The 12,205-nt window shown below is 45.2% G+C and overlaps 1 pseudogene; it reads right to left on the bottom strand.

Moving 5' to 3' along the window:
- Window positions 1–10,200: 10,200 nt before the first annotated feature.
- LOC139707422 (uracil-DNA glycosylase pseudogene) lies at window positions 10,201–10,781 on the bottom strand (annotated as a pseudogene).
- Between the last annotated feature and the right edge of the window lie 1,424 nt (window positions 10,782–12,205).

The following is a 12,205-nucleotide window of genomic DNA, read 5'->3' as shown; positions in this document are numbered from 1 at the left end:
AGCTGGGTCACATGATGGTTCCATTGCTAGTTTTTTGAGGAGCCTCCATACTGCTTTCCAGAGTGATTGTACTAGTTTGTAGTCCCACCAAAAATGTACAAGTGAACCTTTTTCTCCAAATCCTCACCAGCATTTATTATTGTTCATATTCTTACAACATTGTGACTGGAGATAGAGGAAATCTTAGTGTAATTTTGATTTGCATTTTCCTGATTGCCAAAGATGTTGAGCATTTTTTTATATAATTTGCAAGCCGTTTGCATTTATTCGATTGAGAAGTTTCTGTTTGGTTCTTTTGCCCATTAGTTGATTGCATTGTATGAGTGTGTGTATGGGTATGTGTGTTTGTGTGTGTATGTTTGTGTGTGTCAAGACTTTTTAGTTCTTTTTATATCCTGGGTACTAGTCCCCTATCAGAGGAACAGCTGGCCAAAATTTTCTCCCATTCTGTAGTCTGTCTTTATTCTCTTGTTTCATTAGCTGTGCAGAAACTTTTTATTTGTATGGCCCCCCAGTTATTGACTCCTGGTTTTATATCTGGTGCCTTGGGGACTTGTTAGGGAAGCTGGAGCCAGTGATTTTATGATGGAATGTCAACTCCATGTTTCCTTCCAGCAGTCCTAAATGGCTCAAAGTCTCATTCCTAAGACTTTGAGCCATTTCAGTTTGAGTTTTGTGCAGGATAAGGACAGGAGTCTAGTTTCATTTTTTACAGAAAGCTATCCAATTTTCCCAGCACCATCTGTTAAAAAGGCTGTCTTTTCTCCAAGATATACTTTTGGCACCTTGTCAAATGTCAGACAGCCCTAGGCAGATGGATTTGACTCTGTGTCCTCTGTGGTGTTCCATTGGTCTTGGTGTCAGTGTTGATGCCAATGCCATGCTCTTTGTGTTGCTACAGCTCTGTAGCATAATTTCAGATCTGGTATTGCCACAGGCCCCTGATCATCTCATTTCAATCCTCACCTTAAGGCCCTAGTGCCCCTGGCTTCCATGATCATGGTCAACTGCCAGTGCCAAGCCCTGCCTCTCCACCCACTGCCCCTGCTGGGCATCAGCCCCTGCGCTCCACTCTACCAGAGTCTCCACTGGGCCCACACCCACGTGCCAGGGCTGCACTTGTCACTAGGCTCTCACCGACTGCTGTTCCCAGTCTCAGTCAATAGTCCCATCCAGACCCTGGCTTTGCCCTGGGCTCCTTCCTCTGCTGACCCCAGGGCAGTTGATCAAACACCTGATCAATCAGATCCATCACTCAGCACCTCAGATGCAGTGATTTTCATTGTCCAAAAATCCTGGTGGAAAGGCAGAGTGAATCCAGCATCAGCTGTTCCTGGCACTTAGTGGTGAGGTCAAGGAAGCAGAGCTCCTAAGCCATGGCTTGTTCTCAGCTCTCCCCCATTTTGTGGAACTGACCCTCACCTCACCCTCTCCCTGGCCCCAGCCCAGGATGTGCCCCTGGATGCTTTCATGCTGCCCACTGCCCCTCCTCACCCTCTACTGCCTGTGCCGGGTTCCTTCCTGTGTACCATGGCACTTGGGGAGGAAGGTGAACTCTTCTCCCACCTGAAGGCACAATCCATTATTAGCAGTGGGATCTGGCACTGCTGTGCTGTGTGTGGGCGAGGTTGCAGTGGGACCAGCTGGTTGACCTCAACCTTCACAAGTTTCCTCCAACCTTCCTGATCCCACTTTCCCTGGTCATTGTCTACTCTGGAGTCGACTTCCTCTAATATGAATCAGTCCTCCCTTTCTCCTGAGAATGACTGTATGGCACAGCTTTTTCTCTCCTCTATTAACTACTAATATCGTCTTACAGTCAAACCAGATGGGGAACTATTGTGAGGACCTCCCATTAGCCCCTCATCCAGTTGCCCATTGCTCCCCCAGCTGAGATGCCTCTTGGCCACCTGCTGCCCCCTCCTTGTTCCTCTGTCCCCTTCAGAAGCCATGTTAAAAGGGTTCTGACATTGGGTCACTCCACCGTGGATACATAGCCGCTGGTTTTCCTGTGAATTTTATGAGATCTCTCACCCAATTCTGTTTTCTTCTCAGCCTGTCTCCCATTCTTACTGTCTATGTCAGTATTATATGATTAACAGAGATACTGACTTACAATTTTCTGTTTTTGCTATGTCTTTGCCTGGCCTTGGTATTAGTGGAATCCTTGCCTTGGGAACTGAGTTGGGAAGTGTTCCCCCTTCTTCACTCTTTGAGAGTTTGAGATAGATGGTGTCATTTCTTCACTAATATTCATAGTCTTACCAGTGAAATCATCTGGTCCTGAGCTTTTTTTAAATTTTTGATGGGAGACATTTTTTATTGATTTATGCTCCTTATTCATTATTGATCTATTCAGATTTTTCTATCTGTTTGTGATTCAACCTCAGTAGTTTGTATGTTACCAGAATTAATCCATTTCTTCTAGGTAATCAGATAATTGTTTCAAAACTTTTTTTATCATGCAGACACACCCACAGAGCCCTCCAGTGTGGCCTCAAACAAGTTACTTCCTGTCACCCTGGTAAACAGAGTGAAGCTCTGGCAGGCTGTCCTGGAAAGATAAGAGGGAAAGGCAGGAGATGAGGGTGGAGATCACCAGACCAGATGTTTCTGACCCCAGGGTAAATGATGTAACTGAGAAAACCAGTGGTAGCTGATAAGGATTTCAAGAGGGTCAAAAGCCCCAAAATTTTATAAATATATATTATAAATAATAGAGCTGATGAGCAGGGATTTAGCCAGTTGAAACAAGGATGCACTTGGACTGGAGAACCTGATGAGGACCTGACATCCCATCACTTGTCATTGTTTCCTAATCCTCTGCATTATCCTCACTGCTCTCAAACTCTACCACCTTGTCTGGACCCTGGTGAGAGCCACAACTCCTCCCTATGACCCTCTCCTCAACAGGTCATCCATTCCAACCCAGGAAAAGCCTGTCTCGGTTCCGGACCTGGTTCACCGCAATCTGAGTGGATGTACATCTGCTGCATATAAAGCCTAAGGTCTGAGACTTTTGAACTCAGCATGCAGAGGGAATGTCTGACATTAGCCTGTCATGATTAAGTGTTCTGCAGTGCATAGAATTAATCTAGAATTGTTTGCTGTGAATTAATTAATCTAGAATTGTTTGCTGTGAATGGATCATGCCTATTGCAGTGCCTAGCATTAATGACTGTCATTTTCTTGATTAAGAACCTATAGAGTGAATTGTATTGAGTGATTTGAGTGAATAAAGCATTGAAAGGGGCAGAAGCTTGTGAACATTCTTTGTTTCTCCCTTGGACTGCATATGACACAATTTTGCCCCCTTGCGTCACATTGCCTGTCTGCTCTCTAGCTGAGGTCCCCCTGTGCCCTTCTCATTCTTGTTTCTCCCCACACAGGCCCTTACTGAAAGGCTCCACATAATTGTCCACTCAGGGCCTGTGGTTTCCTAACTACTGATTTTTCTGAGATCCTGTCTCTGAAAATATTTCTCCTCCTCTAAACAAAAGTGAGACAGAGGAAAGAAATAACAACTCAAACTGTGAAATAATCCTAATGAGGCCCCCAAATAAGTATGAGGTAAGAGTTATAAACCACAGGGCACCTAGGTCCATCCCTGCCCCCTCCTGTCTCTCAGGTGTGAGCTCCTGCTGCCCACTGGGTACTGATGTGCAGGTAACCATTTGGCAGCTGGCTTTTCTGGAGGGGGAAAAACAAAAACAAAAACAAAACCTGATTTCTGGTGTCTTCCAATTACTGTGGGACTCATACCCCAACGATGGCTGATTTCAAACTACCAACATCATGACCCTGAACACAGAATTGGGAAAAGATGCACAAAACCTGCTCACAAATCACACCAACTGTCTCTAGCACTCACAGCCGGGAAGGGAGGCTCATGTTTCAATACATAGGACACATTTTACACACAGCATGTCCCCTGGACACCAGCCAACTATCTCATGAGGGCAGGGGGTGGGGGAGAGACAGTGTGTTCCAAAGAAGGAGGAAAACTTGCTGAGAGATAGAATGTTGCTCTCCAGTATGGCAGCCCCCTAAAGTGTTCATGAGAATGATTTTCATTGCATTGGATTTCCACCTTAAAATCTAACTCTTCCCTGCAGTAACCATAGATGAGGTTTAGTTACTGCCTACTCACCCTCTGCCTTCACTAAGTAATAAACAGGCCAGACTCATGCGAGGTCCCCACCATCTACCTCCACACAGGAAAGCACAGGTGACATTTCCTTTGGGACCTCAGCATGCCTGGGAGGCCTGACTTGGGATCCTGATAAACATTGATTCTATTCCTGCTCCTGTCACCAAGCTGGTAATGGCTTGCTGGTCCTCAGTTTCCTCCTCTGCGAGCTGAGGTTAGACCTCATTTTCGGGTCTGCTTAACCAGACTAAATAGATAGGGTGGAAAAGCAGATAGCACAGTACAATACAGAACAGTGCTCCGCCTCCTCAAGACCCAGGCAAGACTCCTCACAGGACTGGGCCCAAAGACAAAGTGCAGTGTCTGTCACCTCAATTTCCAGAGTGGACTCGCCAGACATGTGGTTTACCTCAAAAATTCATTTCTTTGCCATTCACAACAAAAGATGAGACAGAGGAAAGAAATAACAACTCAAACTGTGAAATGATTCTACTACTTCCCCTCCTTCCAGGCCCCAGGGACAGATAGGGATTGAGCCAAAGTCAGGCAATTTCGCCACCTAGTGGCTACACTAGAATTGCCCAAAAGGAACTAAAAGCATGCAATGGAGGGAGGATAGCATCTTCAACAAATGGTGCTGGGAAAACTGGAAATCCATATGCAACAAAATGAAACTGAATCCCCTCCTCTCGCCATGCACAAAAGTTAACTCAAAGTGGATCAAGGAGCTTGATATCAAATCAGAGACTCTGTGTCTGATAGAAGAAAAAGTTGGCTCCGATCTACATATTGTAGGGTCAGGCTCCAAATTCCTTAATAGGACACCCATAGCACAAAAGTTGATAACAAAAATCAACAAATGGGACTTACTTAAACTGAAAAGTTTTCTCTCAGCAAGAGAAACAATAAAAGGGACTTACTTAAACTGAAAAGTTTTCTCTCAGCAAGAGAAACAATAAAAGAGGTAAACAGGGAGCCTACATCATGGGAACAAATTTTTACTCCTCACACTTCAGATAGAGCCCTAATATCCAGAGTATACAAAGAACTCAAAAAATTAAACAATAAGAAAACAAATAACCCAATCAACAAATGGGCCAAAGACCTGAACAGACACTTCTCAGAGGAGGACATACAATCAATCAACAAGTACATGAAAAAATGCTCACCATCTCTAGCAGTCAGAGAAATGCAAATCAAAACCACCCTAAGATACCATCTCACTCCAGTAAGATTGGCAGCCATTATGAAGTCAAACAACAAGTGCTGGAGAGGATGTGGGGAAAAGGGTACTCTTGTACATTGCTGGTGGGACTGCAAACTGGTGCGGCCAATCTGGAAAGCAGTATGGAGATTCCTGGGAAAGCTGGGAATGGAACCACCATTTGACCCAGCTATTGCCCTTCTTGGACTTTTCCCTGAAGACCTTAAAAGAGCATACTACAGGGATACTGCTACATCGATGTTCATAGCAGCACAATTCACAATTGCTAGACTGTGGAACCAACCCAGATGCCCTTCAATAGATGAATGGATAAAAAAAATGTGGCATTTATACACCATGGAGTATTACGCAGCACTAAAAAATGACAAAATCATAGAATTTGCAGGGAAATGGATGGCACTAGAGCAGATTATGCTTAGTGAAGCTAGCCAATCCCTAAAAAACAAATACCAAATGTCTTCTTTGATATAATGAGAGCAACTAAGAACAGAGCAGGGAGGAAGAGCAGGAAAAAAAGATTAACATTAAACAGATACATGAGGTGGGATGGAAAGGGAGAGAAAAGGGAAATTGCATGGTAATGGAGGGAGACCCTCATTGTTATACAAAATTACATATAAGAGGTTGTGAGGGGAATGGGAAAATAAACAAGGAGAGATATGAATTACAGTGGATGGGGTAGAGAGAGAAGATGGGAGGGGAGGGAGGGGGGATGGTAGAGGATAGGAAAGGTAGCAGAATACAACAGTTACTAATAGGGCATTATGTAAAAATGTGGATGTGTAACCGATGTGATTCTGCAATCTGTATTTGCGGTAAAATTGGGAGTTCATAACCAACTTGAATCTAATGTATGAAATATGATATGTCAAGAGCTTTATAATGTTTTGAACAACCAATAAAAAAAATAAAAAAATAAAAAAATAAAAAATAAAATAAAAAGAGTTGGGGGATGTTGCTTAGCAGTAAAGTGCTCCTGGGGTAAATCCCCAATACCCTAAAAAAGAAAAACATCAAGAAGTATCTACTGCCTTTCACATTGTTCTTGACCCTCCAGTCCCCCTTCCCAGATTCTGATAAATTAGACCTTTCTACACCAAAATACATGTGAAGAGCCACAGAGACAAAGCCACAAACCTATGGCCATCTGATAGTTGACAAAGGGACCAAAAATATATTTTGGAGAAAAGACAGCCTTTTTAACAGATAACACTGGGAGAACTGGATAGCTATATGTAGAAAAGTGAAATCACACCCCTGTCTTTCACCCCATTCATTCCACACATTTTCAAATTGAAATGGCTCAAAGTCTTAGGAATTAGACCAGAACCCTTACAACTGCTTGAGGAAAACACAGTATCAGCTGGCGCGCTGAGAGGCGCAGGAGGCTGAGGCAGGGGGATCCTGAATTCAAAGCCAGCCTCAGCAAAAGCACGGCTCTAAGCAACTCAGTGAGACCCTGTCACTAAATAAAACACAAAATAGGGCTGGGAATGTGGCTCGGTGGTCGAGTGCCCCTGAGTTCAATCCCCAGCAACCCCCTCCCCACAAAAAAAGAAAAGAGATAAAACCTATATGTGCCGGCACCAACTTCCTCAACAACACTTAAGGCACAAGAAACAAAACCAACAATCAGTAAGTGGGATGCCATTAAACTAAAAAGGTTCTGCATAGACAAGGAAATAAGAGTATGAGGGGAGAGTCTACAGAATGGGAGGAAATTTTGGCCAGCTACTCCTCCAATAGGGGATATTAATATCCCCTATTTCCCTAATTTCCCCCAAGATCCTTCATCCCTGAAAGGGAGATTCTCAAAATCTCCATACTTCAAGGCAAACCTCTAAATGTTTACAATATTTAATGAGAGACTCACTGATGAAGTCAAGGATAACATTAAAAATAGAACCCCAAGGGCTGGGCTGTGGCTCAGCGGCAGAGCACTCGCCTAACATGTGCGAGGCCCTGGCTTCAGTCCTCAGCACCATATAAAAATAAATAAATAAAATAAAGGTAGTGTGTCCAACTACAACTAAGAAATTAATATTTAAAAAAAAAATAGAATCCCAAGCCTATGACAAAAGACATTACATTGAATTTTTAGATAGTCCATTTTATATAACTTTATATTTTTATAATTATAAAACTATTAATATATTATTGCATATCATATTTAACATCATATAATGAAAGACATTTCTAATAGATTGTCCTTGTCCGGTGACCCTGGCTGGACCTGCAAACCAAGATTTTTTCCTCCCATAATGAGCTCTCCTCCCAGCAGCAAGGAGAATAGTTGGACAAGGACCCTGGGATGTTGGGTGCTGGGACAATTCCTGCATGTTCAGGAACACCCCGAAACTTCCCGACCCAACTGAAAATACCTGTCTGCGGGGCGGCTTGTTCACTACTCTGATCCTGGGGCTGGACTCTTCCTGACCAGCAGGGCTTCTGTGCTGTCCAGTGCCTTTTAAGCTAGAAGATGGATGAGCTGGTTCCACAGGCAGCTGCCCTGGGAAAGACTGGGTCACACCCGAGGCATAACCATGTCTGCAAGTAAATTTCCAACAATTCTTTGAGTGACCCTGGACAGCGTACTGGTCAGCTTGCCTATGAGCTCATGTGCTTGTGGTTTAGTAACCAAGGCCCCGCACACATGCTCCGTGAGGACACTAGCGGATGCTCAACAGATATTCACACATATTCTTCTTTAAACTGGAATCCTTTACCTGGATTTGTAACTTCAGTTTCAAAATTGCTGGCTGCTGCAGGGCATGAGGGCACATACCTGTCATCCCCCACCCCTGGGGGTGGGGGGCCTGAGGCAGGAGGATTGCCAAATTCAAATCCAGCCTCAGCAACTTAAGGAGACCCTGTCTTAAAATGAAAAATAAAAAGGACTGTGGGGTGTGGAGATGTGGGGATGTGGTTCTGTGGTTAAGTGCCCCTGGAACAAAAAAAAAAAAAAAGAAAGAAAGAAAAGAAAAGAAATGCCAGCTGCTTTGCTACTAGACCAGAGCCACCGGCACCCCCTGTAGAACTGCATTTTCCTAATTCTCCTTACAAAAAAAAAAAAAAAAAAAAAAAAAACCCAAAAAACTAGGAACAGGAAACACCTGATAGACATCACTGTTCCTCCAGCTAGCTCCTGTCTACAGCCACTGTAACATATTTACATTGAAAGAATCAAATACCAATGTGTACTTTAATGTACTTGCCTATTCACATTGTGAATTCTTTTTTTTTTTTTTGGAAAACTTCCACGATGTTTTACTACCAAACTTACGCAAGTTAAGGTTAACTCTTTAACCCAGCTAACAGCAAAAACCAAATCTCCATGGAAATCCAGACCTGTAGAGATTTTCCTTTAAAAAAAAATGTATCTGCATATTTTACAAATATGTGAAATTCTCCAATGTTGCAGGAAAAAAATTCCAAGTGATGCCAATCCATATTAGAAGAATCTGGCAATCCGTCCCCACATGAAAAGAAAAAATAGAACCATCTTCTCCCACAATCAGGAAACTGATCCTTAGCCTGGGGGCCACATTCCTTGAAACTTGCAAAAGGTCCTAGAGCTTCCTCCAGGAAATGGCCTGAAGGCCCCACAGAGATGAAGTGGCCTTTTCTAAGCCAAACCACCAAAGGCCGTGTAATTTAAAGTCTAACCTATCAGCTAAAAATGCTCACAGAAAGCACCAAAAAGGTGCATCTCTTCCCTCCTGAACCACAGAGGTAAAAGATCGGAGAGAACCCAGTATTTTTTTTAATTTGTTCTAATTAGTTATTCTTGACAGTAGAATGCATTTTGACACCTCCTACATAAGTGGAGTACAACTTCTCATTCTCCATGTAATTCTACATGATGTAGAATTAAATCAACATAGGCGCATAGGGTGATAATGTGCAATTCATTCTGCTGCCCTTCCTACCCCATACTCCCTTCCCTCCCTTTACTCTCCTCTGTCTAATCCAAAGTACCTCTCTACTACACCCCCCCCCCCATTGTGAATTAGCATCCACATATCAGAGAAAACATTCAGCCTTTGATTCTTTAGGATTGGCTAATTCCAATTAGCATGGTGGACTCCAGTTCCACCCACTTACCCGCAAATGCCATGATTTCATTCATCTTTAAGACTGAATAATATTCCATCGTGTATACAAACCGCAGTTTCTTTATCCATTCATCTGTTGAAGGGCACCTAGGTTGGGAGAACCCAGTATTGGACCTCATCTGTCTTATGAGAAGTGTGCTTGCTTTAGGCTCTGCCACCTTTACCACCTTGGGGCTTCATCTCACTGTGCCTGGAGTGTTCAAAGGAAGAAATGGTTGAAGTCTATCTCTGATGTCCCTGGCTGGGCTGCCTGGTTCTCTGCTGCTTTATGGAAGCCCTCTCCCCTTATATGTGCACTTAAGAATAAGGACATTTTCACCAGGTGTGGTGGCACTCACCTGTAATCCTAGCAGCTCAGGAGACTGAGGCAGGAGGATCCAGATTTCAAAGCCAGCCTCAGCAAAAGCAAGGCACTAAGCAACTCAGTGAGACCCTGTCTCCAAATAAAACACAGAATAGAGCTGGGGATGTGGCTCCATGGTCAAGTGCCCCTGAGTACGATCCCCAGTACCTGCCCCCCCCCCCCAAAAAAAAGAAGGAAATTTTCAGTGACAGTGACTTCATACCTGACAAATACTTCAACAGCAGCTTCTCAAAACCACGGCTGTAGAAGAAGGGACACCCCTCCACCTTGGTGCAAGGTCACAGCTCCTTCCAGTCATGGGCTTCCTACCAGATTTCTGAGCAGCTCATTAGCTTTAGAAAAACGTCTACACCCAAAGAATCCGCTCTACACAGACAGCAGGGATGGACGGGCAGTCGGCTGTACAGGAGGCCGCTTCCTGTCGATGGCACTTCTGAGCAGAAGATCCCCAGAGCAGGAAGACAGGCCTTCAAATTCTGATTCAGCCAAGGCCACACTGCATCAGGGAACTGCTCCAGCCCCCTCCTTACGTGACTCAGGGGCTTGATGGGCCCAGACAGTGAGCTCAGCATTGAGCAGGAGGACATCCTGATAAACCTCCGTGACCCGGATGAACAAAACCTTCTAAGTCTGTGGACAGCTCTTCATAAATATTTTCCAAACTGCGTGGAGGTGGAACAGGTCTCTAGACGCTAAAGCAGAGCCCATGAGCCTGACTGGGTCCATCACAAGGACCTTGACCCAGGATGACAACCTTCACATCTCTCGTGTCACATGTTTGGGTCCATGTGAAGACTTGGTGTGGGGTGGATAAACAGTATAATGTCTTCATTCTTCTGCGACAGATCCCATTAGCTCTATAAATCACGGTTTCCCAAACTGTCCGCTGAGGGTCTTCTTCCAACACCCTCCAAGGCCCACCAGCATGAGGCATGGTTTATTTCACTTCTCTCTCTCTAGCACCCCAACCCTTCCGGGTTGTTTCTTGTTTGTATGTTTTTCTTGTTTTTTTTTTTTCTTTTTTGGAACCAGGGGTTGAACTCAGGGGCACTCAACCACAGAGCCACATGCCCAGACCTATTTTGTATTCTATTTAGAGACAGGGTCTCACTGAGTTCTTTTCAGAGGCTGACTTTGAACTCGTGATCCTCCTGCCTCAGCCTCCAGAGCTGCTGGGATTACAGGCCAGTGCCACCACACCAGACCCCCAGCCCTTTAAAAATATTTTATTTAGAGACAAGATCTCACTAAGTTGCTTAGGGCCTCACTAAATTGCTTGAAGCTGGCTTTCAACTTGCAATCCTCCTGCCTTGGCCTCTCAAGTCGTGGGATACAGGTGTTCACTATTCACCACCACACCTGGCCTCTCTCTGTTTAAAGACAGCATCTCACTATGTTACTGGTCTCAAACTCCTGGGCTCAGGAAGTCCTCCCATCTCAGCCTCCTGAGTGGTGAGACTACAGGCATGTGCCACACACCTGGGTCATTTAGTTTTTATAACACTTTGATGAGGCCTGTGCCAGTAAGGTCCTCATTGGACACACAGAGACTGGGTGATTTGCACAAGGTCACACAGGAGGGAGGGGACACCAGGCTCCACCCCCAGAGTCAGGCAGGTGCCCAACTGTGAAGGCTGGAGATGAGGACCTAGAGGTGACCTCCAGGTTCCAAAGCTTTGTGGTCCATCAGCTCAGGCTGTCTCCAATCTGAGCTGAGAGGCAGGGGTGAGCACCCCACCTACAGAAGAGTAGGCCAGCTCAGAAGGGGAAGGACGTGAAGGGGGAAAGGTGGGTGCCAACCCAGGGTTTGCTGAGACCCTTCTCAGTCCTTCAAAGCAGGCTCCACTTCCAGGGGCTGGAAATCCTCTCCAGGGCTGAGTGCTCCCCACCTGAACCAGCCTCCAGCCCCAGGAAAGCACCTGACTCCCGTTCCCTCCCCTAGACACCCACCTCCACTCTCAGGGTCTGTCTCCAGGGGGCTGGGAGGGAGCGCCCTGACTCTCCTCTCCTTGAGGCAGTTTCAGTTCAGAAATCTCTTCCCTGGATGATAAGAGCTAAGGTCAGACACACTGGGTTCTCGAGGATCCCCAGTGGGAACCGACCCCATCCCACCCAAGCAATTCTTTCAGCCCCAGCAGAGACTGGAATTTAAGGAGCCAAGCCTTGACCCTCCCACTGCAGGACCCCCTGAGTTCTCTCCTGGGCACATATCGCCCTGGGACCAGGCCCCCAGTCACTGAGTCACACATTCGCACAGTGGAACTTCCGCCCCAGCAATGGATCTGCCACCCCCTCCAGGACATGGAAGGTTCCCCAATGTGTGTTAGCTGGTGGTATTTTCTGTTTTGTGA

This window comes from Marmota flaviventris, chromosome 10 (genome assembly GCF_047511675.1).
Source record: "Marmota flaviventris isolate mMarFla1 chromosome 10, mMarFla1.hap1, whole genome shotgun sequence".
NCBI classification, from domain to species: Eukaryota; Metazoa; Chordata; class Mammalia; order Rodentia; family Sciuridae; genus Marmota; species Marmota flaviventris.
The sequence above is the reverse complement of the archived record's forward strand: the minus strand, read 5'-3'. Positions and strand labels throughout refer to the sequence as shown.